Source organism: Alexandromys fortis, unplaced genomic scaffold, assembly GCF_014885135.2.
Source record: "Alexandromys fortis isolate MF-2015 unplaced genomic scaffold, M_Fortis_MF-2015_v1.1 scaffold_19, whole genome shotgun sequence".
In the NCBI taxonomy this organism is placed as follows: Eukaryota; Metazoa; Chordata; class Mammalia; order Rodentia; family Cricetidae; genus Alexandromys; species Alexandromys fortis.
The window spans coordinates 11902503-11929912 of record NW_026067890.1 but is presented as its reverse complement, the minus strand read 5'-3'; the positions used below and the strand labels follow the sequence as shown (position 1 = coordinate 11929912).

The following is a 27410-nucleotide window of genomic DNA, read 5'->3' as shown; positions in this document are numbered from 1 at the left end:
AGTAATATCTGTCCCCAGTTCCCATCCTTATGACTTGCTTTATAGGTTTCATTATTTTGATTAAGGGAATTAAGAATAAAGGTTGTCTTTTCTGAGATTTTATTTTATGAGCAACCAAATTCTATTTTAAAGCATATATTTCAAAGCTTGAGAACATTTTAGTTATAAATTTACTGCAAGAATTAATGTTTAACCAAAATGACTAACTCAAATGCACAATCTGGAACTTTTTGCTGTACATTTATGTCTTTTGATTCCCTTATTTAGGGTTAGTGTCTTAATAATTTGAAGTTTAATTTTCTCCTGACTTATTGTTGATAAGCTTGTGTTTATTGCAGTTTACCTGTTTAATTGTATCTAAAGTATCTAAAGTGATGGCCTCAACAACAGAAGTGTGGTGGGTATTCTTTCATTGAGTTCTCCTTCTGTCTAGCAGTAACTACTGGTTCCCTCATCTTTCCCACCTACACTTTCTCTCTTCTTCCATTCCTCTTCTGTTCCCCCATTCTTCATTCAAGTACTTCTGGTTATAATTAAACAGCCAAGAACCTTACTTACATTAACCAAGGACATTGAGGTAATTGGCATTTACTCACAGTCTGATATTGTCTGAAACCATGTGAACAAAATCCAAAACTCTTCCAAAACATGAATCTAGGGTTTTCTAGAGATGTTCCATACTAAAAATGAGTTCCACTGTTTTTACATTGTCGCAGGAATCAAACTGACACACAGGAGCATCATTAACGCTTTGTTAGTTTGATAGTATTCTATTTATCTGAATAGCTTTTAGACTATCATACCAGTGGATCATTAACTATGGTATTTCAAATTTATGCACAGTTTAAATATCTATTTCTTTATACTATTAACTTTTATTTCAGATAATCACATTTATATATTTCAGGTACTGCTAATTATTTATTTTAATATGTAAATAGAACTTATAATTACAATGAGAGGTAAAATATGATGAAAGGGAAACTGTGTAGTTATCGCTTAATTTAACAGAATTATAGCAAGTGTTTTTAAATAAACTCCTACCTTTTATAAAACTCATTTAAAAAAATAGATATTATTTTGATTTTCTATTAAAGTCCGACAGAAAAGCATGCAATCTTTTTCACTTTGAGCATTCTTGAAAATTCCCTCAAGAAAGACACGTCAAAGCCATAATGTTTATCTTACTTATTGTTGAACACAAACTATTGATGATGTCCAAATGGTCACATTTTTATAATTTTATCACTACAAAAATCAGATTTTCCACTAATTCAATGGTTATGAGTATATGTCTGAGTAAAGCAAGCACTTGTGTATCTTTTTAGAGATTTGGTACTGTAGCTGCATCCTGAGCGAATCATTTGGACAAATGCTGAGAGACATGATCCAGCAAATTATAATCAATAGGAGTTTATTTAATAAATCAGTTGGTCCAGAGAGTAGAGCCCTGTGCGGAGCAGCGTCAAGAATTCTGTGTGACCTTCCTTCATGCCGTGACTTGCTTTGCGAATTGGAAAAATCAGTTAACCTCTCGGTACTTCAGTTCATCCATCTATGAACTGAGGAGGGCAACATTTGCTACCGTGCTCTCCAGTCATCTGGAGGTTAATGGGCTTTGGAGTTTATCAAGTGCTTTTTCTACAGGCATGGGAAGACTCTGCGGGAGGACTTAGTGCCATGCAACTGGGAAAATTTTTCTTACAGCTCCAATAACATAATCTTTTTTTTAAAAAAATAAAAGACCTGACAGACAATACAAATTGCATGATAAAATACCCCCAGTAGCGTCTTCCTGCGCTTGCCATGTTATCAGAGGAATATGAACACTTCTGAGCCCCAGCTCTGTACTGGGCACACATCCCTCAGAGTAATTACATCTGGAGCATCTCTGCCCATTGCTCCCGCACATTAGACAGCTCTTCCCACCTCAGCTCCAAGTATTTTTATTCGAGTACTTCATCAAGTTGCGTGGTTTTATGAACTGATTACTAATTTGAAAATAAATAAGTCTTTTCATGCAATTAATTTGTCTGCTACTTAATGGCACATTGAAAAAAAAATGTTAAGACCTTGAGTGAAAACTGCAGAAGTAAGATTTTGCACCAGCAGGAAGTCTGCCCTGCCCTTCTGTGTCTGCTGCAGCAATTGTCTCAGAGCTCTGATCAAGCTAAAAAGAGAAACCATAATAGCTTGGTTTTGTCAGGATTTTGGAATTTGGTATAATCCTAAAATACCATATTTTACTGCTTTAATTAATTGTATGCTTTATATATTACTTCAGACTTGACGGAGAAAAAATATCACGTGATACTCTGGTACTAAGGGATCTAGATTAGAGCTTTAGATCTGCCAATGTGTTCACTCATTAATCAACTCATTTTGAATTATAGTTCATTGTTGAATCTTTGTATTAAATATCTACTGCACTATATTACAATAATATGTATTTATAAAAGCATGTTTTTCATATTCGTGTTATTTTATTTCTGAAAAATAATAAAGAAAAAGTGAAAGGAAAAAAATTAAAACCATATGGATTTTGCCCTATGAATTTCTCTTTCAACAGAGAAAATGACTATTCAAAAAGTGCTTTCTTCTCCTCCCCTCCCCCCAATAATTGAAATCAGGGAAACTATATGTCATATCTCTAATCTAATCAGTAGAGGCAGATGAAGTCAGTATCACCTGAAAGATTTCCAAAAAAACAAAACCCAGAATAACTCTGAAGATTTTGCACACTTCCTATCCACACTTTGTTCCTGGTGGAAGATACACATTTTAGTTTCCAAAAATACAAACATCAGGCAAAGGTGATACAGTTAGCTTTCCAGATTATCCCCGTCCAGCCCTCACAACCTTCTATGTTCTCTGTTAGGGAACTGCTTGTTTAACAGCCACAGATCCACATCTGTGTAGAAGCTTGACCTGAACCACCTTGCAAGTGAAGGCTGTGGAGAGGACACCATGAGAAGGGTATCTCTTGCAGCTCTATCAAGCCGCAGGCATACAGTTAAACATTTATGAAGGTTTTCTTACTTATTTTGAATTTAGATATGTGAGTGTTTTGCCTCCATGTATGTCTGTGTTCAGTGTCCTTGGGGGTCAGAGAAGGTGTTAGAAGCTCTTGAACTGGATTACAGAAGATTGTAGGTCTCCCTGTAGGTTCTGAATCCCTGTCTTATGACAGAGCACTGAGTGTTCTTAACCACTCAACCACCTCTCCAGGACTTACTATATATTTTTGAAGATAATATTCCTACTTGTCAAAGTAAAACATCATCAAGTAAAACATACCCATTATACCTGGGTATCCCAAACCTCTATTTTTTTTTTTGTTTTATTTTGAGATAGAGTCTGGCTATACCTCTACATTTTTAGAAATAAAACATTCTGCACTCACAAGTACAAAAGTCCTAATATTCTTTAGTTATAAATGTCATTACAATCATTTCAGTCAAAAAACAAGAAACATTATCATTCTATGCAAAATTTATAAAGTTTCTTCAGCCATTAGGATGTGTTATAGATTAATCTGAAAAAATAACAAAGAAAATAATTGCTATTTATCCTACTTCAATATTTCTAAAGAAGAGTCAAATGAACGAATTTGGGAAGTTACTAGCAAATCTGATACCTCGTCATAAATTAATTGTGTCTGCCTTAAATGATATATAACCTGTAATTCATACAACAGATCTCATTTAAAAGCTATAAATGATTAATAAAATACTGGAGACAATAAGACATTATGTTGTAAATTAATTGGAATGTACTTTTTAGAAGCCAAGCACACACACACACACACACACACATACACATACACATACACACACACACACACACATGACCAGTGTTGTCTTACCTCTGTTGGTAGAACTGCCTGAATCTGAGCTCAACTGTGGTATTTGCCAAATGACCCAGTGATCTTTGTGAAGTGAGCCATTTCAAACTGAGGTACACTATGTATGAGGTACACCATTTCTATGACAATTCTGGTTTCAGTAAAATAGTCAAACATGTGGCTGGCAAAGTGCTCAGGACAGCCTCGAGAATTAGCCGCTCAAGCAATGACTGCTGGATCAATTTTCTAATTTGGCCAAATTCCTGACTCTTTCAGGCTTCTTAGTGAGTCAGTAGCGTTACTGGGAACACTGTGTAGCATCATAAGCACTGTAGGAAAAATCAGATTTCTTTAAGTCCTCTTCCCATCCTCTGATTGGCAGAAAGTGTGGCTGGCATACTTTGATGGCAGCCTGGGCAGAGCAGTTGTCACGGCATGATCCTAAGTGGTCAAGCAGAGTCCTTTCCGACTTCAGAATGACAGTTTCATGAGGCTACGTTCTTCAAATATGGTACGAAATTCATGGGCTTGTTTTATCTTTCTATGTAAAACTTGGTTACATTTGTGGAATCCTTGCGACATTATCTTGACTTTATCTGCATACTTTTGGTCTCAGTAGAATAAAAATGCTTGTGTTGGGAAATTCCTGGACAGTGATTTTAGAGGGCCATGACTGCAAAAAAAGAAAGAACTATTTCCTCCATCTTGCTGCTTGACTTAGCAAAATAAACTCATTTTAGTTTTAAAAATGCAGGCAAGAATTGAGTTGCACGGAGCCCTTATTTTTACTTTAAATGATTTAATCTTTTGCCTTTACATAACCTTTTAATATTATCTTTTAATAAAGTGAGTAGGCTACTTTTGGTATTGAAAAGAGCATTTGAAAGTATCATCTTCCAACCCAATATATATTGCATGCTAAGTACAAGACAGAAAGTTTTATTTGGAAAATAATCTTGTCAGGCTACCAATCAGAAGGCCAGTCTGCATTCTTCTATTCAAGACAACTCTTTAGAAATAAGAAATATACAGACAGCAAGAGAGAGGCAAAGGGTGAGAGAAAATAAATATAAAGAAAGAGAGAAATTGAAAAACACATATCTGCAAAAGTGAATTCCATATTTTTTCTAGCATTTAATTATGTATGCATGATTCGTGAGGTCTCTCTAGATTAGTAATGATCTCAATACAATAATCCAATATGACATAAATGAGAATATTAAGTAGTACTATCCTTATGAAATTTCCTTCTAGAACTGAAGAAGTGTTAACCAAACACAATCCTTTCACCGATTATATTCACTGTACATTTTCAGGGTTCTGATTCACTTTAATTTGCATATTTAGTATTAGAAATGAAAGTGTTTGGGGATGGATCGATTCATTACAATGCCTTTGATTTAGGTCCTTGTTAGTCAGATAGGCCCTGTTAAAACCAAGCTCAAAGTTTTTATCACTATCTTGGCTTAAGTGAGTCTGAATGAGATGGCTCAGCTTCTTTGTCTCAATTTTTACATTCATCACATGTTATTGAGCTCGTTCATTCAGATTCGTCACTGGATTTGGGAGGAAATATATTCCTTTGTCTTGTTGATGAAGCAGCTAACAACAAAAGGTTTCTGCATTGATGTCAAAATGTAGAAGCATACACAATTCTGCTCTTTCCACAACACTGAGAATATTATGAACACTACTGAAACAGAGGCCATATCAGATTCTCTAGGACAACTTGGGCCATTTTTCACCCCAACATCAGAAGAAACAACTATATAGATACTCAGAGGGTCTTCTGTCATTTCATCCTGTGTTTTTATATCTTAAGAGAAAGACAAAAATTCAGATTATATATATATATTGTCCAATAATTACTGGAACTACAAGTTTGCTATACACAAAACTGTTTTTAGACTGCCATAATAGAGGACAGACTTAGTAACTGAAACAGAAATGCATTGCCTCCTAGCCCTTTAGCTAAAAGTCTTAGATGAAGTGTGCTTGGTGCTGTTTCCTTTTTGGGGCTGTAAGTACCTGGTATCTTTTCTACCTGTGCCCAAAGTTCCCCTCTTCCCAAGGATACAGTTATATCAGTTTAGTTATTATCACCTTGAACAAATCTGATCATCTACAAAGTCATTCTCCAAAAATCACAAAATTAGTAGAATAATAATACATAGTGGTGCCACATTTTTGTTGGCTTTATGACAGGGATTAATCATGACTTTATATGGGGCATTGACAAACATAGGTCATTTTATTTCATTTCTTTCACAGTTAGTAATATTAACTCTCAGCTCACACATCATACTTTACACAGTGGTGTGTATAAGTGTCCCTGAGGGACTAAGAAAAGAGTAAATTTGCCTTACTGAAGACAAAGCCAGCCCTACAGGTGGCTCAATATTAGCAAAGGTGTCCAGGCTCAGGTCCAGTTCTAGCCATAGAATTGACTCTGGTCCCAAAGGATCGAGAAGAATGGAGATTTGAGTATGAGTAAAGTAGAGATATTATGTTCAGCAGTATAGTTAGCTATAGATAGTCAGAGAATATAACCTGTACATCCAATGACGTATACACAACCTGAACTGATAATAGATGAGAGGATGCTACTGCTTTCCAATGCTGGCTGCCTCCACATCAATATGATCCAGGTACGCCCATGTTGTATCATCCTTCATCCTGGTATTTTTGGTGAGCTTATCATCCTGCTTTCTCAAATATAGTTTAGATGCACCTGTGTGTCCATGTGATCCCAGTTTATCTTGATAAATTTGTATCTGGGAATATATGATTTGTATGAATCAGCTTTTGTAAGTCTTCCTCACAGCTGATGCTGGGCAGGAGGTGCTTGATCATGCACACAAACAAGGTGCAGGGTGTTCCACCTTGAATTGTCCATAGGAAATGGAGCCAACTGCTGCACCACTCAGAGCAAGGTACAGAGCAAGCCCCTTGTCTGCAGTATTGCATTACTGTTATTTTTTATCTCACCATAGACACTTATGAACATTCTTAATAATTGACATGAAGTCCAAAGTTTGAAAGAGATAGTTTAAAACAATTTTGATGCTTCCTCAATCTGACCCCTTTTAATGATTACAGGCTATAAGGATATTTGTTTCTCTATTGTCCATGGAAGATGCATATGAAGAATAACCGAAGGCTAGAGAAATATCCCTCCATACAAACAGCCCATTGGCTAGTTGGTGACAAATAAACAGGCCATAACTCCACTGAATAGCAGGTCCTCTTTGCAGCCACTCCAGTGGTCACGTCCACTCATTCCTCCACTATCGACAGAATCAGCTCTATCTGCAGGCAATTCAATTTGTCATTAAGACAACTGAAAACACTGGATTGACTCCTTTCTGATCTGTGTCATATAAACACAATTATTGTTAAAGTGTTCTCCAGTCCGCCATCTGACTATGGGAAAAATAAAACCTGATTCCTTTTTGTCAAATTTGACTAACAGGGAAAACAATAAAGCAGGCGCCACAATCAATTTGCTTAATACTGCCCATTCTTTGAATGAGCAGATTTAGGGATGAAACCCAAAAGACACAAAATTCTTGAGATACTCAAACTATCTGGAGCTAAACTGACTTAGGATTGATGTCACAGTGTCTGAAAAAAATGCGTTTAGTCTCTTAAAATGAAAAAAAAAAAAAAAAGGCAGCATTGGCCGGGCATAAAACAGCATTAGGAAAATATGAAAGTTATGAAGAAAGCATATGTCAAGAAATTCCAATGACTCATGTGTGTTCTCTAATTTCACTCAAGCAGTGTAATGGGCATGAAACCCTTCTGCTCCCGTGTTTACCTATATTCAGTTAAAGTATGGCTCTGAGAGAAGACCCATGATGGCCTGGGTACTTACCTCCTTTCCTGATTTTCTAAGTGCCTCACGAATATCATCCCATTACTCTTCAAAACTATCCAGGCAAGAAATCATACAACTCATCTCAAAAATGATCCTTGACAGTGAGTGCGAATTTATATCCTCCAATAAGTGTGTATACTATATGTGCACTTAAAAGTCCTCCCTTCGGTTTTTATGTTGGAGACAGAGTGAGCGAGAGAGCGATTAAGAAACCACCTAAACAGGATAGGATGGAAGAAAGTGTAAATCAAGAAGTTGTTTGTGGGCCACTCCCCAACATGTTTGTTTTTTAAATTAACATTAAACCCTCAAATAACAATAGCTTGGTGTGGAGTTTCTGGGAAGCAAACACGAAGCTCTAAATATTTAACTGTATTAAGGGCTCCCTTTCTATTTACATAATAATATATAGTGTTTATCTTCAGAGCCCTGTAAAAATATCAGTAACCATCCATAATAGGGCTCTAATGAAAGGAGCATGGCTTTAGAATTGCTACTCTATGTTAATACCATTTTGGTCAGGGTCTCGTAATGGCTGTTAGGATTTTGACCCCAATAGGTCAGAGAGAGAAGATGTGAAAATCCTTAATAAAATGTTGTTCGGAGCTACAGGTGGGAAATAAAGAAGCTCTTGTGACCTATAATCTTATCCCCTGCTAAAGTCACCAGTGAGCCCTGTGGGCTTCAGCAGCTGGAATTAGACAGCACACTGGTGGCGTTCCAGCCGTAGCTCTGACAGTTCAACATAATCACCCACAGTGAAGAACAAATGAAGGGCATGGAGTCCGCCATGCTGCTCTTTCTGGGTCTAACAAGCCTGCTCAAGCCACACGAGAAACACTGCATTAGCCGCATTTTATTCCTATTAATAAACAATGCACGCATTGTTTTTGCTGGTCTGTTCAGAAACAAACATCAGACTCTCCCCTGGGCTTTATTATATAACAAGTGTATCTAAAAGAAAACTTTCCCTTTAAAGGTCTAACCTTCAGCCAGATCAAATTATAGTGACATTGTCTTAAAATCGACTCCGAGTATCAGCTCAGCTCCTATACCACATGGTTCCATACACTGGCTCTGTGTATATCTAGCAAAGAGACACAGGCAAATTTTGACGAGATTAAGGATCCTGGTGTTACTGAGCTCATTGAGTAGCTGCCTCTGTGAGTTCCTACTATGGTGTAATAAGCTTTGACTTTCCTCTGACCTCAAGGCCATTGAGTGTGGTTCAAAACTTCCCTATTTCTGGCATATGCATTAAACCGCCATGTTTAACTAGCTTGTTTCTTTTGTTTAGAGAAGATAGAGTTTAACTTGTATTTTCCTCAATCTGAAAGAGAAGAATACTGTGGTAGGAGATCATTACTGTGTATTTTATACAAACACACAAACATTAATTTTTAATGTCTTTCTTCTTTTGTTAGGGAAAACTTTTATCAATATACAAAATAGTAGTATTGATAAGATGAAGTATTTCTCTTAAGAGTAGTTAGACAATGACTCTTTTCATCTCTCACCACTGATGAAAAGCATATCTCCAATTAATATAGTACATAAAAGTTAATATTTCCAAAACTGATCAATCCCACATGGACATTTTAAGAAGTATGTGCAGTCCATCATCTCAAAACACAACAAGCTAAAAATCAGTCCCTTGCATTCCAAGTAACACAGCCATGTTCATATAACCTATTTCCCCTAAAAGTTTATCATCTTGTGGAAAAATGAGTTTCGTGTTATTAGTTGAAGACCAACTCATAGATATAATTCGTGGTCAGGCATCTGAATAATGCTAAGGTCCAGATTCAGTAGATGCTCGAGGTTTATCATACCCTGCCCATTTCTTCACATATAGAACAACTTGATTAAGATTAATTTGTTGAGTAAGTAGTGTACTTGACAAATTATGTCAAATATTTGTTTTCTGAAATCCCAAGAATTTGTTGAGTGTGATTGTACTGCACGTTAGCAAAAGAAATACGCAGTGACTAAGGAAGTCCTATCATTAATTTGTCAGAAAAAAAAACAAGTTGTCATATCTGAAATTAATGTCACCAAAGCTCCATTTCATACAGCAAAGGGGCACTGTTGCTAATAGACTTCAGAGCTTGAAATAAATAAATCTGTGGAATCCTGTTGCATCTCTTGGGGTGTGACATTTGACAGTCTTTTATAGCACAGAACGAAACAAGTTTGTGAGCTGGAATTCAATTGTGGTGTATTGATTCCTTGCATCAGTCATTATTCCCAGCTGATTGACAGGTGAAAATTGGTTACGTTAAGTATTTCATATGTTATATTGGCTGACATTTGCTTGCCTGCTCCTGTGTCAATATTGTTGTAAAGATCTCCAGCTTTATGAGATAGCAATAGACACTGACTGTGGCTTTTGTGTGATGTTCCAGTGTTTTTCCTGACATAATTTAAGACATATTAAAAACCAGCAGCATCTTCCCTCTTGAGAAGCTTAATGCCAATATTATTGTCTTCCAGGGGAAGATCATGTATGCTCATAATCGGGTGCTAATTTCCACCCGTGCGCTCATGTTTAGGCATTAGGCACTATAACTGTAAAATTGAGCCTTCTTGATTGATTCATGTCAAGCCTCATCTCAGCTCCTGCAGGGGAAGTCATCCTGCTGACCCTTTTTACACTAAAAGAAGAGATTTGTGTTCCTTTCTTTCACCTGGAACCATCAAATTGACTGAATAATCTGTAATACATTAGTGCTGACATTTGTTAGGGGGGAATTAAACAAGACACAGTGATCATTCTCCAGAATCAAAATTGTGTTTGATTTCCAGCAGGGTTCTATTAAAGGGATGACAGAATCTGCTCTTCCAAGGTGAAAATCTGTGAATGTTGTCTGCATTAATGAATTGAGTTAACACTTTCAGTACTTATAGGACCTGGTTCTGTAAGTCTGAGTTTTAAAGTACAGGGACCCTTCTGTATGGTCAACAGAGGTTTATAGCCATGGTTAGATTGTTAGTGGAGAAAGACCCCTTTATCTTTTATGTTGTTGCTTTTGTTAGGATAGTGAGAGGTGGAGCCATAATGCTCCCTGGGATATATAAAAACGGTGTAAAATGCACTCTATTGCCTACTTTGAGACTCATCCAGAACTATGAAGAGATCAGTAAGCTAAGTATCAAAGTACTGAATCTTGAATATTGTTTTTTATTGTGCCCTCTAACTTGCAATACCTTTGAAGTTAGACCAAGAGATGTCTTACAACTTATTCTTTTTACTTTAAATAATGTACTAATCATGATAACTGAACTTGACTTGGGTTTCATATTCATCAGGCTTCCTCCACAACACCTGCTTGCTCATCAACTCTAGCTACCAACACAGGGCTGAATCATATCACACCCGTGTGGACATTAGAAAAACCACAGAATTTTACACCTAACTTGTTTGTGTAGGATGAGTTTTCAAGATGAATTTTTCATAAGTGATTTGTGTGATTATGTTTTCCACTATGTGTTGCCACTTCTCAGAAGTACCACTTAGAAACGGACCTTTTCCACTTTTGACTGCATTTGTTGAAGCAGTTGTCAAGTTTATTAATTGGGGTCATTTCAAAGTACTAACACACTTCTCGTCCAGATACTTCAGACTGCGTAGAGCAGGTTTTGGTAAGAAAATTGAACAGGTTTTAAAAGAAGTAATGCAGAAAAAAAAATTCCACCTCTTCCATTGTAACTTGCAAAATAGATGATCAATGAGCAAGATGGAGGAAAGCTATCAATATCTACATAAACTCACATCTTAACTTGATGGAGGATGTTTGTTTTGCTTCATTTAATTTGACATGTTTGGGGAGAGGCAGGGAGAGGAGCAGAGAAAAATGTAGAGCTCAGTAAAAATCAATTTAAAAAAGAAAAAAATTGACATGTTCATTGGTTCAGCATCTAACAATGCATATTTTTGTCTCTCAAAACTTTATTAAGTAAGCACAAATCCTATAGTTTTCTGCCGAATATCTTTTAAGATATTAAATACATATGCTAATTGAAGCTATTGAATCCACAGTCCCTTGTGAGAGAGATAAATCAATCTACCTACAGAAAAAATAGGCTAAATGACAAAGGGAAAGCTGTATAAAACTTCCCTTTGAGACACACAGACTGGAAACAAAAACTACAGAAAACATACACCAGGAAAATGGACATTGTAGAAGCTATCCTTCTAAAAATTCAATGAATTTTTAGTAAGAAACTCTAAAGACCATTATACATGGTCATTGTATAATGATGTAATGGTAAATTCAAGAAGAGACTAGAACAATTATAAATCCATATGCACTCAACACTGAAGCGTCTAAATCCATAAGGCAAATGTTAAGAGGTCTGAAAGGAGAGATGGGCTGTAATGTAATATGAAAGGACTTCAACATCCCTTTCTCAACAATGATAAGATCACTCGAAGTCAGCAAAGAGCCGTCATATTTAAGCTCTAGACCAAATGGACCCAACAGATATTTACAGACATTCCTAGCAACAGCTGCAAATATGTGTTCTTTTTAAGTACACATGGAATTCTCCAGGATAGATCATATGTTAGGCCAGGAAGCAAGTTTCAGCTCATTGAAGACAATGGAAATATCTAGCATGTCTTCTGCCACAGTGGGATGAAACTCGAAATCAGTAAAAGGAAGAAACTCAGAAACATTAAAAATACAAAGGAATAAATGTCAGTCGGTGAAAATGCTAAAATGATCATGACAATACTTGAGACAAGTGAAGATACAACCCACAAAAGCATTGAAATGGAGCAAAGCCAGCTCTAATCAGGATGTTTATGATAAGTAAAGCCTACATCAAAGAAGAAGTCTCAAGTAAAAACCTAACATGGGCCAGGACAGAGATCTGAGTAGTTAACAGCACTGGCTATGCTTTCAGAGGACATCCACATGGCAGCTGACAATCATCTGTTAACTCCAGTCTTGGGGAACCAATGCCTTCTTCTGACACCACACACACACACACATGTGTGGTTCACAGACCCATGTACAAGCCAAGCACAGACACATAAAACACAAAATAGTAACATTGCACCTCCAGAAACTGGAAAGACATAACTAATTCATAACTAAAGTTCAAAAATCAGCAGAACTTTGTGAGAACACTAGAATAAAGTTAATGGGCAGAAAAAGAAAAGATTAATAAAATGAGGAAGGAGTGGATCCTCTGAAAAGACAAACAGAATCAACACATTTTAAATCATGCTACAATGGGGAGAGATCCAAATCAGAGACGAACAAGAACATGGTACAATTGTTGTGACCATTTATGTGTAATTTGAACATTTATGTGTCAACAAATTGACAGACACAGAAAAACTAAATCTGTGCCTGGACATATGTAACTTGCCAAGATTGAATTACTAAATTAGAATTTTCATACTAGCAAAAGTATTGAGTTGGTAATTAAGTCTCTTACCAAGTAGATCCCCATGGCATTCCTAGTCAATATGAAATGTTTAAACAACAATTATTTTCCTCTAATTGTTCCAGATAATTGAAGTAGAGGTAATTCTTCCAAACTCATGCTATAAGGTCAAGTTAAAGTATCAAAACTGACAGCAATGCAGCACAAAGCTATTGCTTAATATCTTTGATGAACATAGAAAATTTTCAACAAAATACCAGTACACTAAGTCTAAAAGCATGTTGAAAAGACTGCTCTGACCAAGTAGTATTCATCTCCAGCATGCAAGGATAGTTCAAGCATGGACAAATGAGTAATATATTCAGAGAATGAAGAACAAAACTATAAACATTTCGAAAAAGCAGTAAAGAACACGACAGAATTCAATGTCTCTTCATGATAAAGCTCTCAAAAAAGTCTTCTGTACATGAATTGAAAGTCATTATTGCTTGAATGTTGTTGATATCCAAAGCAATCTATCAATTTGGATAGGATAATTGCTATCCAAATGCTAAGGTCCTGTTTATAGAAGGGAAGAAATCAGTCATAAAGTTTGAATGGAATTGGGCATCTGATGAAAATAGTCAGTAGATATAAATAGACATTTCTTAAAAGACTATATATAAATACCCAGTGGATACATGAAAAGGCTTGACATTGTTAGTAATTAGGAAAAGGGAAATCAAAAGCAAAATGGGCGATCACTACAGCTATATATTATTGTCAAAAGACAGTAACCACTGCTGGTACGAGTGAGGAGAAAGGGGGCTCTTACACGTTGTTCCAGGGAATGGAAATCAATGGATATATCTGAGGTCACCATTAAAGTTCCTTTTACAATTTTTTCAGCCTTACTTAATGATTTCTTGTATTCATGAAGAAGATGGAAAGCAGGAATATTATTTTCTCACACCACAAAAATATAGTTGCATGAGGAAACACACACATTGATTGATAGCTTCCCACAAACTGGATAGACTCTGTGTGATAAGCAGTAAGACCACACAATGTTGTCTACAAATTTAAAACAGAAAAATAAAAGAGGGAATGTTTATGTAATACACATGACCTTCCTAGTTTGAACTCTACTACTGTACTATTGTAAATAAAATGCACACACATTCATATTATAGTAGAAGGTTTTCATCTAACAGAGGAAAATTGTAATGCATAAGAGAAACATATATGTGTGTATATAATTTATGGGAACAGAGCTAAATATTTGACAGTTTAGCTAATGCCTCTCCATGAACCTATTTGTTGGCACAATATTTGCTCTGGGTAGAGGACACCCCACCTCCACATCCCAAGTCTTCATAAATATTCATTTTGGGAGTATGAGGAAGCTCTTTGGTTACCAAGTATCCATGATCTAAAAAGTAGGAGAAAAACATTGAAAGGCTTCAAAGAACACACACAGCTTCACTAAAATAAACTTGATGGAGATCAAACTAATCTATTGCAAGTTCCCATGGAATGCTACAGAACAATGATGAACAGGATGTGTGATAAATTTACCTCCAAGTTCTCACCTGGCAAAGAGGTTTGGAGCAGACAAACCTGATATTACTCCTTAAATTCAATTATACAGGAAACAGAAGAGAATGAGTGAAATTGAAAATACTTTTCAGTTTAGAGATCCATTGCTTATTTTTTTTAAATAGTATCAGATAAAGTGTGGACGATATTCGTTACTGCTATGAGTTGAAAAATAGAGTTAGTCAGACAAGTGGCCCTTGTGTCATGTGTTTGTGTGTCCAGGGGGAGAACAGAAGAGTTGTCTACATCTCACAGCTTGATAAACCCAATAAAAGAAGCATGTGTAAATTGAATTACTTTTCAGAGGCAAGAATAATCATTTGTGTAGGCAATGGGACAGGGTCCGATACAGAGGTGGCATTTGAGTTAGATAGACAGTGTGTGGGCTGCTCAGGGCAAGTGAAGTGAGAATGAATGAAGTCCTCCAGGAATCACTGTCCTTAGTTCCCCTTCTGACAACACACTTCAGTTGAGGTTCTGTTTCCCAGATAACTCTAGCTTGTGTCAAGTTGACCATCAAGCAAAACAAGTAAAAATAACACCAATAAAAGGAAAGTCATCAGTCACACAGAATTCGTTATATCTTAAGAATTTATCACAATATTTTGGTTTTTTTGTTTCAAAGCTCTTGTAAGTGCCAACACAAATAAAAGTATAGTTAATAAAGTGCTTAAATGCTGTCTATTGATTTTATTTTTTACTTTTGGGTTCAATAGAAATGAAAGAGAATTTTCTATTTATACACTAAGAATAGATTTTCAGACCCATGCAATCTCTCACGGAATCAATACACCTTCTTAATCAGCTTTTAGTGTTGTAATTGAATATATTATGAGGTTACTGAGAGAAGATCTGAATGGTGGCAACAATATGACTTTTTAAACTCCCTGAATTCTCATGTAAAAACAGCCAGATCTACTGGCACCAAAGCCAACAAGCCTATGACATCAAATTTAGGTGACAAGTATATCCTCCCTACTTAAATAAAATGCAACTTAAGAAGAGATTGATCCCATGCCTTTTAAGGGTTGCATGCTAGTATGTCTATGTAGGAGAAGGTAGAGTAAAGGAAGAGAGTGATTGCTGGTGGAAAAGACCTCACAATCTCAACCAGTTAGCAAGGAAAACAGTAAGTCCCAAGGAGACATGAGAGAAAACTCAAATAAACTCCACTGGGCAAGTGTCTAATGTTGTAGCAGTTTGCCTCCAGGGACTCTTAAAACTGAGCCATGATACCTGCTCAAGGAAAAGACACCAATATTTAAGAAACTGTGCTGGGGAATAATAAAACTTGAACAGAAAAGCTAAAGGGAAGAAGAAGCTAGAGCAAAGAGTTGAGGTAGATGGCAGATGTAGGGCATGTCTGAGATTAAGTGGCCCAAGTCCTCGCAATCTGAATATGAAAAATGTAGTAGCAACTAGGACAAACTGGAGGGTTTTGAAGTCAAATTCTATAAGAAGAAATTGCATAAAATACAAATCATGAAAAATATTCCAATTATCCAAGATTATTTGACAATTACATATACAGAAAAACTGAAGATAATGTATATTTTGATTGCATTCTATAAAGAAATTGAGCCTGAATAGTGATAAAAAAAAAACCTACCACCCACTCATCACTCATTCACTGTCCCCCTATCCACTATTCACCTACCCTGGTCCTGCCAGCTAGTTCTCTTAGTGACTGAAGTTACTATAAGGTTGCTAGGGAAGAAAAAGCATCAATAGCCTTGCCAGCTTTGAATTCTGTGAACTGCAATATCAAACTGCCAGGTCATTTGTGCAATAGTGGCATACCTGCTATGGGGTAACCAACACTATGCACTTGAATTTGAGACTACAGGAATAAACATAAACTTCATACTTTAAGCACACACAAAAACTCTTTATGGTAGAAGTCATAGGTTATAGGAAAGAATTCAACTCTGCTGTTTTGCTAAATTGGCAGTCAAAGTACCCAAATGCCTAGTACTTGGAGAAACCTCTTTCCAGTCGACTGTGAGTGCACAGGGTGCTGAGGGAAAATGACAGGTGAATTTGCAACCATAAATAAGGCATTTATACTGTGCTCCCCATATTTCAAGAAAAACTGTGGTAAGAATGTGGAAACCTAAAATATAGGTAGAAGAGTTGGAGAAGGCCAACCACTGAGGAATATATAGCCATTATAGTAATAGACTTTCAAGAACTATGGATAACTGCACAGAGTTTGAACAAAAATGAGCTCATATAGTCAGGTGCAGATGGAGGAATGACTCATGGAGTCCTACCTCCCACTTTTGTAGAATTTCCAACAGAGAGATTGGGGGAAATTACCTTCAATTTTGGACCCAGCATGACCAATCCAGGATGTAATGGACAGTCCCAATCTAATGGTCATACAGATGGCAATTGTTAAACTAATTGAGTCACAAAATCAAATTAAATGCAATGAATTTAAAAAGTGGACCTATAGTAGGGGTCAGAAGACTGATAAGTGTGAGTAATAATGTAATCAGAAAGCATTATATGTGTATGAAAGTTTCAAGGAACTTGATATAAAGAAATGCTCCCCCCATAGAAACAACAACAACAACAACAAATGATCTGACACACTCTTTCAAAAGAGACAAAAACATCCCCTAGGTTACTTTGTGTTAGGTAAGAAACTATCTAAAATGTAGTAGCTCAAAACTATCACTGATTTTGTTCATAACTATGGTTTTTATGTAAGGGAAAGAAACCCTCTTTGACCAGTTTGTCTTCAGTTTATATACATGAGGCAGAGGAACCAAGGATGAAGAATTCTGACACCATGCATACACGCACACATGTGCACATATATGTGCACACATTCACAATATATATTGATGTTCTATCATTTTCCAGGTTCTCTCCAAATCATCTGAATTGCTTGTGGTGTAGTGATCTTAAATCATGCACACACATGAGCATACACATGCACAGGCACACACACACTATAGATAGATAGATAGATAGATAGATAGATAGATAGATAGATAGATAGATAGATAGATATGCAGAGATCCCTGAGCATACTCAATTTCCACTCCCAAACCTATATCACTTATAATCAACCCCTAATAGATATCCCTAACCCTGAGGACAAACTTTGTTGTGAGAAGGGATGTCATCTTATAGAATTATTTCCAGCTGTCACGGGTGCAATGTTATTTCTATGGGATCTTACAAAAGCTAAAATGATGATTAAGTTTCAATATTTCTGTCTGGGACAATTTCAGATAATCTCTGAGTAGTCAGTTGGGTTTTTCTGAAGTTCTTATTTGAACTGGGGGTATTTCTGGTGCCAAGCTGTTGCGGTATTAAATAGTTCCACACTATCCCAGAATACAATATAATAAAGGTTTGTTTATTAGGGGATAAACTCACAGGAAGAGTAGTGATCCACAGTCCTCCACTTGCTCTGGAAACTAGAACTGAATCCAGCAGCCAAGGGTCTGTGCACACTTTTACATACTAATTTATAGCACATGAGACCACACCCAAAGTGGCCCAGTACCTTAAAGGCTATTGACTGAAGGAGTTCCCACAGCACCACTACATTTACATAATGGAGTACTACTCAGTGATTAAAAAAAAAAGATGGCATCTTGAAATTTGCAGGCAAATGGTTGGAACTAGGAAAAAAAACATCCTGAGTGAGATAATTCAGACCCAGAAAGGCAAACACCATATGTATGCACTCATAAGTGGATATTAGATGTAAAGCAAAAGATAACAAGCCTACAGTCTATGACCCCAGAGAAGCTAGGCAGCAAGAAGAATCTTTTTTTAATTAATTAATTTATTTATTTATTGAAGATTTCTGTCTCTTCCCCGCCACTGCCTCCCATTTCCCTCCCCTCCCTTCAAAAAGTCCCTCTCCCTTGTCAGCACTCATATTTGGTTTCTAGCCATAAATAAAGGACATTGAGCCTATAATTCGTGATCCTAGAGAAGCTAAATAAGAAGGTGAACCCAAAGAAAAACATATAGGCATCCTCCTGAATATTAACCTTCATTAGGCGATGAAAGGAGACAGAGAGAGAGACCCACATTGGAGCACCAGACAGAAATCTCAAGGTCCAAATCAGGAGCAGAAGGAGAGAGAGCACGAGCAAGGAACTCAGCAAGAAGAATCTTGACAAGGACGTAGAAAATACTGGGAAGATCAAACAAAGACATCTTGATAATGAACTAAGTGTCGACTTGGAAGTCATGAATCTTTGGGATCTCCTCCTCCTCTTTCTCCTTCCTCTCCCATTGTCACTGCAAACTATGGGATAATTACTATACAGTTATTTAAATAAATACATTAAAGAAAATTAATTGCACATGTCTCAAAATTACCACTAAGTCAGGGATAGCATCATTATTGCTCAATGTTTATAAAGGAATTGATTGCCTACATTCCTGTTCATAAATATTGATCTAAATGAGTTTATCAAAACTCAGCAATTAAGATTGAAATAGAAATTTCAAAATAACAAAACATCATTACTGTTAAAATTCTAAATTTTGATATGAGTATATTACCCCAATAAAGAAAAAAGATGATAACTACCCCCATTTTTTGGGAGGAGAACTTTTAGTTCTCTATGGTTTAATTTTCCTTTTAAATTTTTGTTATTCAGTGCAGATTGACAGTGAGTAGCTGTATATTTTTAAAAACTGTGCTTGAGGTTGTTGGTTCTATCTCCAGTACCACAAAAGAATAACTAATCAATTTTATATTATTAGCGCCAGGTGGTAGTGTCATATGTCTTTAATCCCAGCACTTGGGAGTCAGAAACAGGTGGATCTTTATGAGCTGTGAGTTCAATTCCAGCAAGTTCCACGACAGGCCCCAAAGTTACACAGAGAAACTTCGTCTCAAGAAATCAAAAAAAAAATTATATTGCAAAACTATGGGTAATCTTTAAAAGAAACAATATTTTTGCTGAACTAAGAATATCTTGATATTTCAAAGAAATTCTCACAAAAAGAAATTTGGGATTGTTACCCTGCTCCAAATGGAAGATATAAATTGAACTATTAAAGTAAAAACTATAATTTTATTAGAACAATATTCAAGTTATTTTATCTCAAGACCTAGCTAAAATCATAATCTATTTGGAAAACATGTTTTCTCCATGATGTTAAATTCTATCAATAGGCCTTTTTTTTTTTGCAGAATTCTGTTACCTTATTCATTTTCTTTGTTTTTCTTTATTTGTCGAATTGTTTGTCATCTACGGTATATACAGTAGTATGCCAAGTTTCACACAATTGATAATTTGATATACTATTGTATATACTATAGTACCAAGTGCTAAATTACAACTAAAGTTTCAAAAGTATTGCAAAGTTGTTTATTTCACTGTGAATTGAAACTTTATCGTCTACTTATTTTTGAACCATTTACTCAAATTTCCTTTTACTATAACAAATTACAATCATTGAAAACATATAGTGAATATGTTTAGAAACATGGCACCAGGTTGAAATTTATTTACCTAATATCCCTCAAAGGGGGAAAACATTAATACTAAAATAAAGTCCTTTGCAAACTTTTGGGAAGAAATGATCCCTAAATGCCAGCATTGGTCCACAAAATAGTGTGCCAAATGATTACCAATTATTTCCTGCAATTACTATTAAAAAGGTAACACACAGGGTGCTATGGCTGCATTCCTATAAAGTGTTGACTGGGTCCAACTCACCCCATTTGGAGATGTGATGCAGAAAGGTGTCCGAGATTGAACAGCAGTACTTCAATTTGGCTTCCTCTCTGAGGAGAACTCACACAGTACAGCACTCATTAAATCAACTGGAGATGGTCTCGATGAAGACAACTTTTATTTCCATTCGTCTTAGCCAGTGTTTCTATCTTCATCAGCAGAGATGCTCACACAGAAGAGAACATGACATTTTCAGAATGCATACACCGGAAAGGGCATGAAATATGCAGCAGGCAAATATCCTGGGGCAAACACAGTGAAAAGAGAATTCAGGAATGTTAACGTGCTCTCTTGTTGGTAAGTCCCTCAGACACACTCAGTTGTCCCGGGAGTTGATTAAATAAAACAGTGGACGCCCTTGACCTTCCATGGCTCTGTTTTCAGTGGTGGCTCATCTCACGAAAACCTGAAAGGTTTCATAATTTCAAGTTGAAGAGTTCATCGTAAGTCAATAGTGTGATGCGGTTGCCAAAACAACCCGAATTTCATCTTAAATGAAGTTAACCGAGCCAGAAAACTAAAGATCAAGATGAAGCGATTTCCTTTGTGTCTCGTGCTGGCCAGACAATGTATGGAGTGTAGGCCTGAGGTAGAACATTGATGAGGTGTAGTGGAAAGGCCCAAATGATTTTTCAACTGGAACTAATTAAAGAAAATTCAATAGCTTTAGAGAAGAAAGGAATACAGGAAAATAAGACAGTTGTTTCAAATATACGAAAATAGTTTGTAGACAAGGAATTAGTATTGATTTGAATAATTCCAAGAGCATGACAAGACTCAACAGATTGAAGTTTTAGAAAAGTCAACTACATGGTTTTTGAAAATTAGTCTCCTTAATACTCATGGCCTCTAGCTTCACACCTGAATGTGGGCTTTAGAGTAGATGGTCTCATAGAGGCAAACCTATGATTCCTAGTTTCCTAAACCAGCACAATTTCTAACGGCTTTTAAAATATTTATTCCTATACCATAGTTAACTGTAGTTCTTGTGCCTCATCAAAGATGCTTCTCTGGCCAGGCGGTGGTGGTGCACGCCTTTAATCCCAGCACTCGGGAGGCAGAGGCAGGCAGATCTCTGTGAGTTCGAGGCCAGCCTGGACTACAAGAGCTAGTTCCAGGACAGGAACCAAAAGCTACGGAGAAACCCTGTCTCGAAAATAAAAAAAAAAAAAAAGAAGATGCTTCTCTTTGCAGCAGACAGAGACTTTTCGAAAAAAAAATAGAACTAGTCAAAATGAAGAGGACAACTGCCCATGGTTGCTCAACCTGAACTGATATATTGGCAATATAACTCTTAGCTCAGGAAGAGGGGTCAAAAAGATTGTTAGAGCCAGAAAACCAGGAAATATGCTGTGAAATTGTGTCTTCTAGACATGACAGGGAAGCTACATCCATAACTCAACAGTATGGGAGCCTAAATAAGACTTGGACCAGGACAACACCAATAGACCACCAACATGAACACAGGAGGATATGGTGGGGTCCCATTCCTAGACAAAGGACTGCAGCAACTAAGGAATGGCAGGAAAGGAAAATGTAGTCTTTCCAGGATTAAGCTCCCTAATTAATTATTAAATAAAAAGTGGTCCTTCCTGAAATCATATACCTACAAGTAACACTAAAGTGATTCAGCAGGTTGTGTTCCTATATGTATGGAAATGTTTGTATAGCAGTAAACAGAGAAAACAAGGCTATATATTTGAATAAGAGAGTATGTAGCTTGAATAAAAATAATTCCCATGAGCTCATAAATTTGAATCCCTGGTCTCCAGGGAGTGGCACTATTTGAAAGAATTAGCGGGTATAGCCTTATTGGAAGAAGTATGTCATTGGGGATGGGTTTTGAGATTTCAGAAGCCAAGCCAGGACCAGCCTGTCCATCTGTCTGTCTGTCTGTCTGTCTGTCTGTTTCCGTTTCCGTTTCTATCTCTCCTCTCCATCTTTCCCTCCCTCTCTTCTTCCCTCGATTCCCTCCCCCTCTCCTTATCTCCCTCCCCACTCTGTGTCTATGTGTTTGTGTCTGTGTCTGTATGTCTGTCTGTCTGCCTTCTTGCTGCCTTTGGATCCAAATGTACACTTCTCAGCTAGCATGACTCTCTCTGTGCCACCATGTTCCCTGGCATGCGCACAACAGAGTAAAACTCTGAAACTGTTAGCAAATCCCAGTTGAATGCTTTCTTTTATAAGAGTTGCCATGGTCCTGGTGTCTCTTCACAGTATTAGAGCACTGACTAAGCTATTAGGCATGAAGTAAATAATAAACCAATCTACAATCCATAGAACTAGAGAAGATAGGTGTAGATTAAAGGACTAGAGGGAGAAACAGAGCTTATTATAAAAGGGAGAAAAAATAGTTACTTATGGATGGATGCAGGGGTAGCAAGATCAAGTAAGCAGAATCAAGTAAGGGTGAAGGGAGAGGGTTTATAGGGGGGAATAAGTGGAGATAAAAAAATTAATGGCTGTTTAAGGGTAGTATGGAAACCTAACACATCAGAAATTTCCTAAAATATATACACAATTGTTACCAAGTGATGTTTCCCAGTACCAGGATTAGGTTACAACTAATTGAGTTGTTGGCTAACAGGGCCTCATGAATCCCCCCTGAACAGCACAAATTGTTCCTAAGTCTATAGCAAACTGACAGTAAGGTCCCATTGCTGAAGACAACTCCCACACAACAGGGAGATGTCAAGATGGTGCCTACATCTCAATGTGTCTGAGACTTGAAGGTACTCTACACTATCAGAAAGTCAGTGTAAGCGCCAAGCCAGCCACAAATCCTTTATCTACAGTGATGCTCTACCTGCAAGATAAGCTAGTGAAATGGTGAGACAAAACTTGTTGGAGTAAATACTGAATTTGACTTAAGGTCCACTCCTCAAGACTGAACCCATACTAGGCACTGCTTAAATTACCAAGAACCTAAGTCTAGATATCCCAGGGATTTAGGGTAAAATCAAATGATACCAGTTTAGAAAAGAAAAAAAAAAGTGTAGTAATAAAATAACTCCTAATGATATTGAGCTATACTCATAGACCAGTGCTTGTTCAACCAACATCAGGGGGCTTTTTCATGCAAAGGATGGGAATGCATAAAGAAACCCACAGACATTATACAAGAGTGAGAGACCTTGAAACACTCAATCCTAAATAGGACGTCACCATTAAATCACTTCTTTCAGATCTCAAGGGACCCCACAGAAGAAGAGGTAGAAAGAGTGGTAGAGCCAGAGGGGACGGAGAACATCAAGAGAACAAGGTCCTCTAAATTAACATGAGCAAAGCTCATACGAACTCAGAGACCGAAACAGCACGTACAGGGCTGATATGGGTCCACAAGGTCCTCTGTGTTTATATTGTGGCTTCCAATTTAGTGTTTTTCCTCCTGAGTATGTAGATGAATGGGTCTCTGATTCCTGTAATTTCTCCTGCGTTCTTTTCCTCCTGCGTTCTTTTCCTTCTGTTTGATTGTCTTGCCCAGCTCCTTTAGTTATATATATTTTTAATGCTTTAATGAATGAAAGGAAACCTAGCCACTAGTTTAAAAGACAACTGAGCTGTCATTTATACCTGCTGAGAAAGGAAAGTCAGCTTTCTCCAGCAGAGTGACACTGGCAATACCAACCATTCCAGAGCACGCCTCATGTTCAGGAATACTTCACAAATGTAGAATGGATTCCACAGGTTTTTTTTTGTGTGTGTGTGTGTGTGTGTATGCTTTTATTTTGTTATAGTTTGGTGGGGGTTTTGTTTTGCTTTGTTCTTGGATGTTGTTTTATTTTATTTTATTTATCTTGGGTGATTTTGTTATTGTATTGGATTTTTATTTACATTTTGAGAAAGAACTTAAAGTTGGGTGGATATAAGGGATGAGAGGATCTGGAAGGACGTGGAGAAGGGGAAGAATATGATTAAAATATATTTAAATTTATAATTGGTTTAAGTAATAAATATGCTATAACACTTATTTTATCCTGTACAGAGTAAAACTGAAGACAGTTTAACTCAAATAAGCAATGTAAGAGAATAATTGAGGGTATAATATTTTCAATAGTTAAAAGGGTGAATAAACACAACAAATCCTCATTCCATCACTTTTAACAAGTTAAAGTCTCCTAAAACAGTCAAAGACTCAAAAATACACTAAATCTTAATTTATCTCCTTAAGAAGAGAGTTCCAGGACTAATTTCACAATGTTTTAAACTTGTTTTTATAAATTTGCATATGTTAGAAGGCGCATGGTGAAGCAACACTTGATGCAGTGAATAATTAATAAGCCAATCCTTCTGTTAGTTTATGATGTGTAGACCAAGAATAAATTATAAATATAATTTTGATGATTAAGAAAACATTATTCAGAGGTATCAGCTCTGCATGGTCACATATTGTGAAATGGATATTTGAAATCCAGACTAAAACTGCTCACATGGTATACCTGTCAGTCAGTGATCCCTTTCATGAGCCTTGCTTAGTTTTTTTATTGACTGTAATTTCCAGGGTGTCACAAACTTATAACAACAGAAACTGGTCCAACCACCGATGAATTCCAAATCTTTTGTTAAAATTCAATAACTCAAAATTAAAATCTACCCTTTCACCTCCAAATGGCATGCGGCAAAGCAGAAATTGTCTTGGGAATTTACAGTTAGCATGCACTTGTACCTGCTTTGGGATGGTCTCGAAGGCCAGCGTGGATTCTTTCTTCACTTCGGCATTCGGTTCAAAATACTTTCTTTCCTTGCAAGATCTAGCTTGCACAATGATTTCCTTCACGCAGACAACTTGGGAATTTTCTCTTGTTGTTGATACTGCTAAGTGAGTCATAACATAAAGGCATGCTCTTCCCCCCAGAATGTAATTAGCAGCTTCAACTTCTTCAGACTTACTATATCAGACATGGCAAAGAAATATAACAGATGCTCTTTAAGATTAAAACCTCGACAGTGAGTTCACGTAGTCCACTAACAGCCAGGCTTCCTTAGGCTCTCAGAGTGGAGGAAAGTCCCGTAGAGGTAATAGGTGTACATTCACCTGAGTGAATAAATCCATCAATTTAGGAAGATTAACCACCCAGAACCTAACTCAGTCTGCAATGCCCCGCGGGTGAAATGATAAAATAGGCTTTTCTACATAATTTTACTCATCTTTTGTGAAACATTAACATGTAAATCATAAATATTTCCCCCCTCTATTTCAATTGTCATCCATGTTTCATATTAGGGCTTGAAATGAACATCGTCTCTAATAAATTAATCCACGTCATGATATCTTCTCCATCAGCTCACAAAAACATCATGAACTGTTTGACGTTTCATCCTAACTCCAGAGAGAAGCTTAGGAAATGGATCCAACTGCAGGGTGCCGGTCACACTTTGTTCTTGCAAGAAGAGAAATATGCTTTTTTTTGTTTGTTTGTTTTTGTTTTTACATTTTCTCAGTTATCTTCGGCGCAAAATTGCCTGCAGGTACAAATGGGTTTAGCTGCCCACGTCCATCTTGTGGTGTCACCTGCTAAAGGTGAAGAGTCTGGAATCGCTCAGACACATTATAGATGGGTGGCCTTTTGTTTACGGCAGACAAAGCCCAAATCCTCAGGATTACTGGCAGATATCATATAACACACAAGATGGAGTTACTATTATTCTCCTCTAAGACATATCGTGCCTCCCTTGGGCAGAGAAAAGAACACATAGCCAATCATAAGAAGACAGAACCCATTAAAGATTTATGCAAGCCTGAATTACTGAGCTTTAAACTATTTTCTTTTCTCCCCCTCCCCCTTTTTCCTTTAATAGAGAGCTGTTTCTTCCTGAGCAGCAGGCCGACGTAGTCTCACTAATAATCCTTGGCTTAAGCATGGGGCTCCTAAATGACTTGGAGGAAGCTCGAATACTGGCCTGTTTGATTCCCATCCTCTTTGTTTCTGTTTTGAAGGCTCTGCCACCAAAAGTCCCACTAAACGGGCGTTTGTGTGGACTTGAGGTCTCGGTGTTTAAGTTGCCTTTTAAGCATAGTCAATGAAACAGCTTTGAAGCTGTTGAACTGTGCAAATGTTATATTAACATTTTCTCCCACAATTAGAGACATTTCCATGGTCTTGTTGAAATAGCGTTTGCAGAGGGAGGAAGGACACCAGAAGGGAAGGTACACACCGAACTGAAAAGGCAACCGTGTGCTCTATTTATTTAGTTTCTGAAATAAATCATCCCGACTTTCATTTACACTTCCCGAGGATGGTGGTTAAGAATAGACAAACAAAGGGAACTGTGAGGAATCACTTCCTTTCGCTGCTTCGCCACATTAGCCCTCTCCATCCCCACATTTCATTGGTTTGCTTAAGGAGATTTGGAAGACGCATCAGGTTCTTTAAATTTGCTAACTAATAACAAGGCCTCGAGAAGCTCATTCTAAAGACCTTAGACTCATAGGTGATGATTCAAAAATTATAAAACTACAAAGAGTTGTCCAGTTATAAGAAGAAAAGCAAATAAAGTAAATTAGACATTAATCCAAAGTCTTCCCAACTATCCATGTCTCTATCTAACAGAAATCATAACGTGTTCCCAAATTGAAAAGCGACTGGAATCGTTGCAGTGACTACATGTGTCGCTGCATGCATTCTGATGAATAGGTGAGGAAAGGAGCTATAATAACTTCGACTCTGAGGAAATATTTTATTAGTCTAATTTGGTACCTCTCTGTACACAGGGGCATTGGTTACTGATTCATATCATCAGTAAAAATTTTCACATTGACATTACCGAATTTATTTTCTCTGAAGTTGAGTGATTATCATCTTAACATTAGTTATATTCCCCTTTTCTTTTTTTATTGATTTTTATTGAACTCTACATTTTTCTCTGCTCCCCTCCCTGCCTCTCCCATCCCCCCCTTCAACCCTCTCCATAAGGTCCCCATGCTCCCAATAGGGTTTTTTGCTTTTTACTGGCTTCTATTCAATGACAGACATGTTTTGTCATACCT

General features: G+C 36.9%; 1 long non-coding RNA gene across 1 annotated transcript in view; it reads right to left on the bottom strand.

The window, feature by feature from the left end:
* Positions 1–20673, bottom strand: part of LOC126508390 (uncharacterized) — a 39452-nt gene extending 18779 nt beyond the window's left edge. Inside the window, exon 1 of the long non-coding RNA XR_007593807.1 lies at positions 20405–20673. This is a non-coding gene — a long non-coding RNA (uncharacterized lncRNA). The remainder of the gene's footprint in view (positions 1–20404) is intronic.
* Between the last annotated feature and the right edge of the window lie 6737 nt (positions 20674–27410).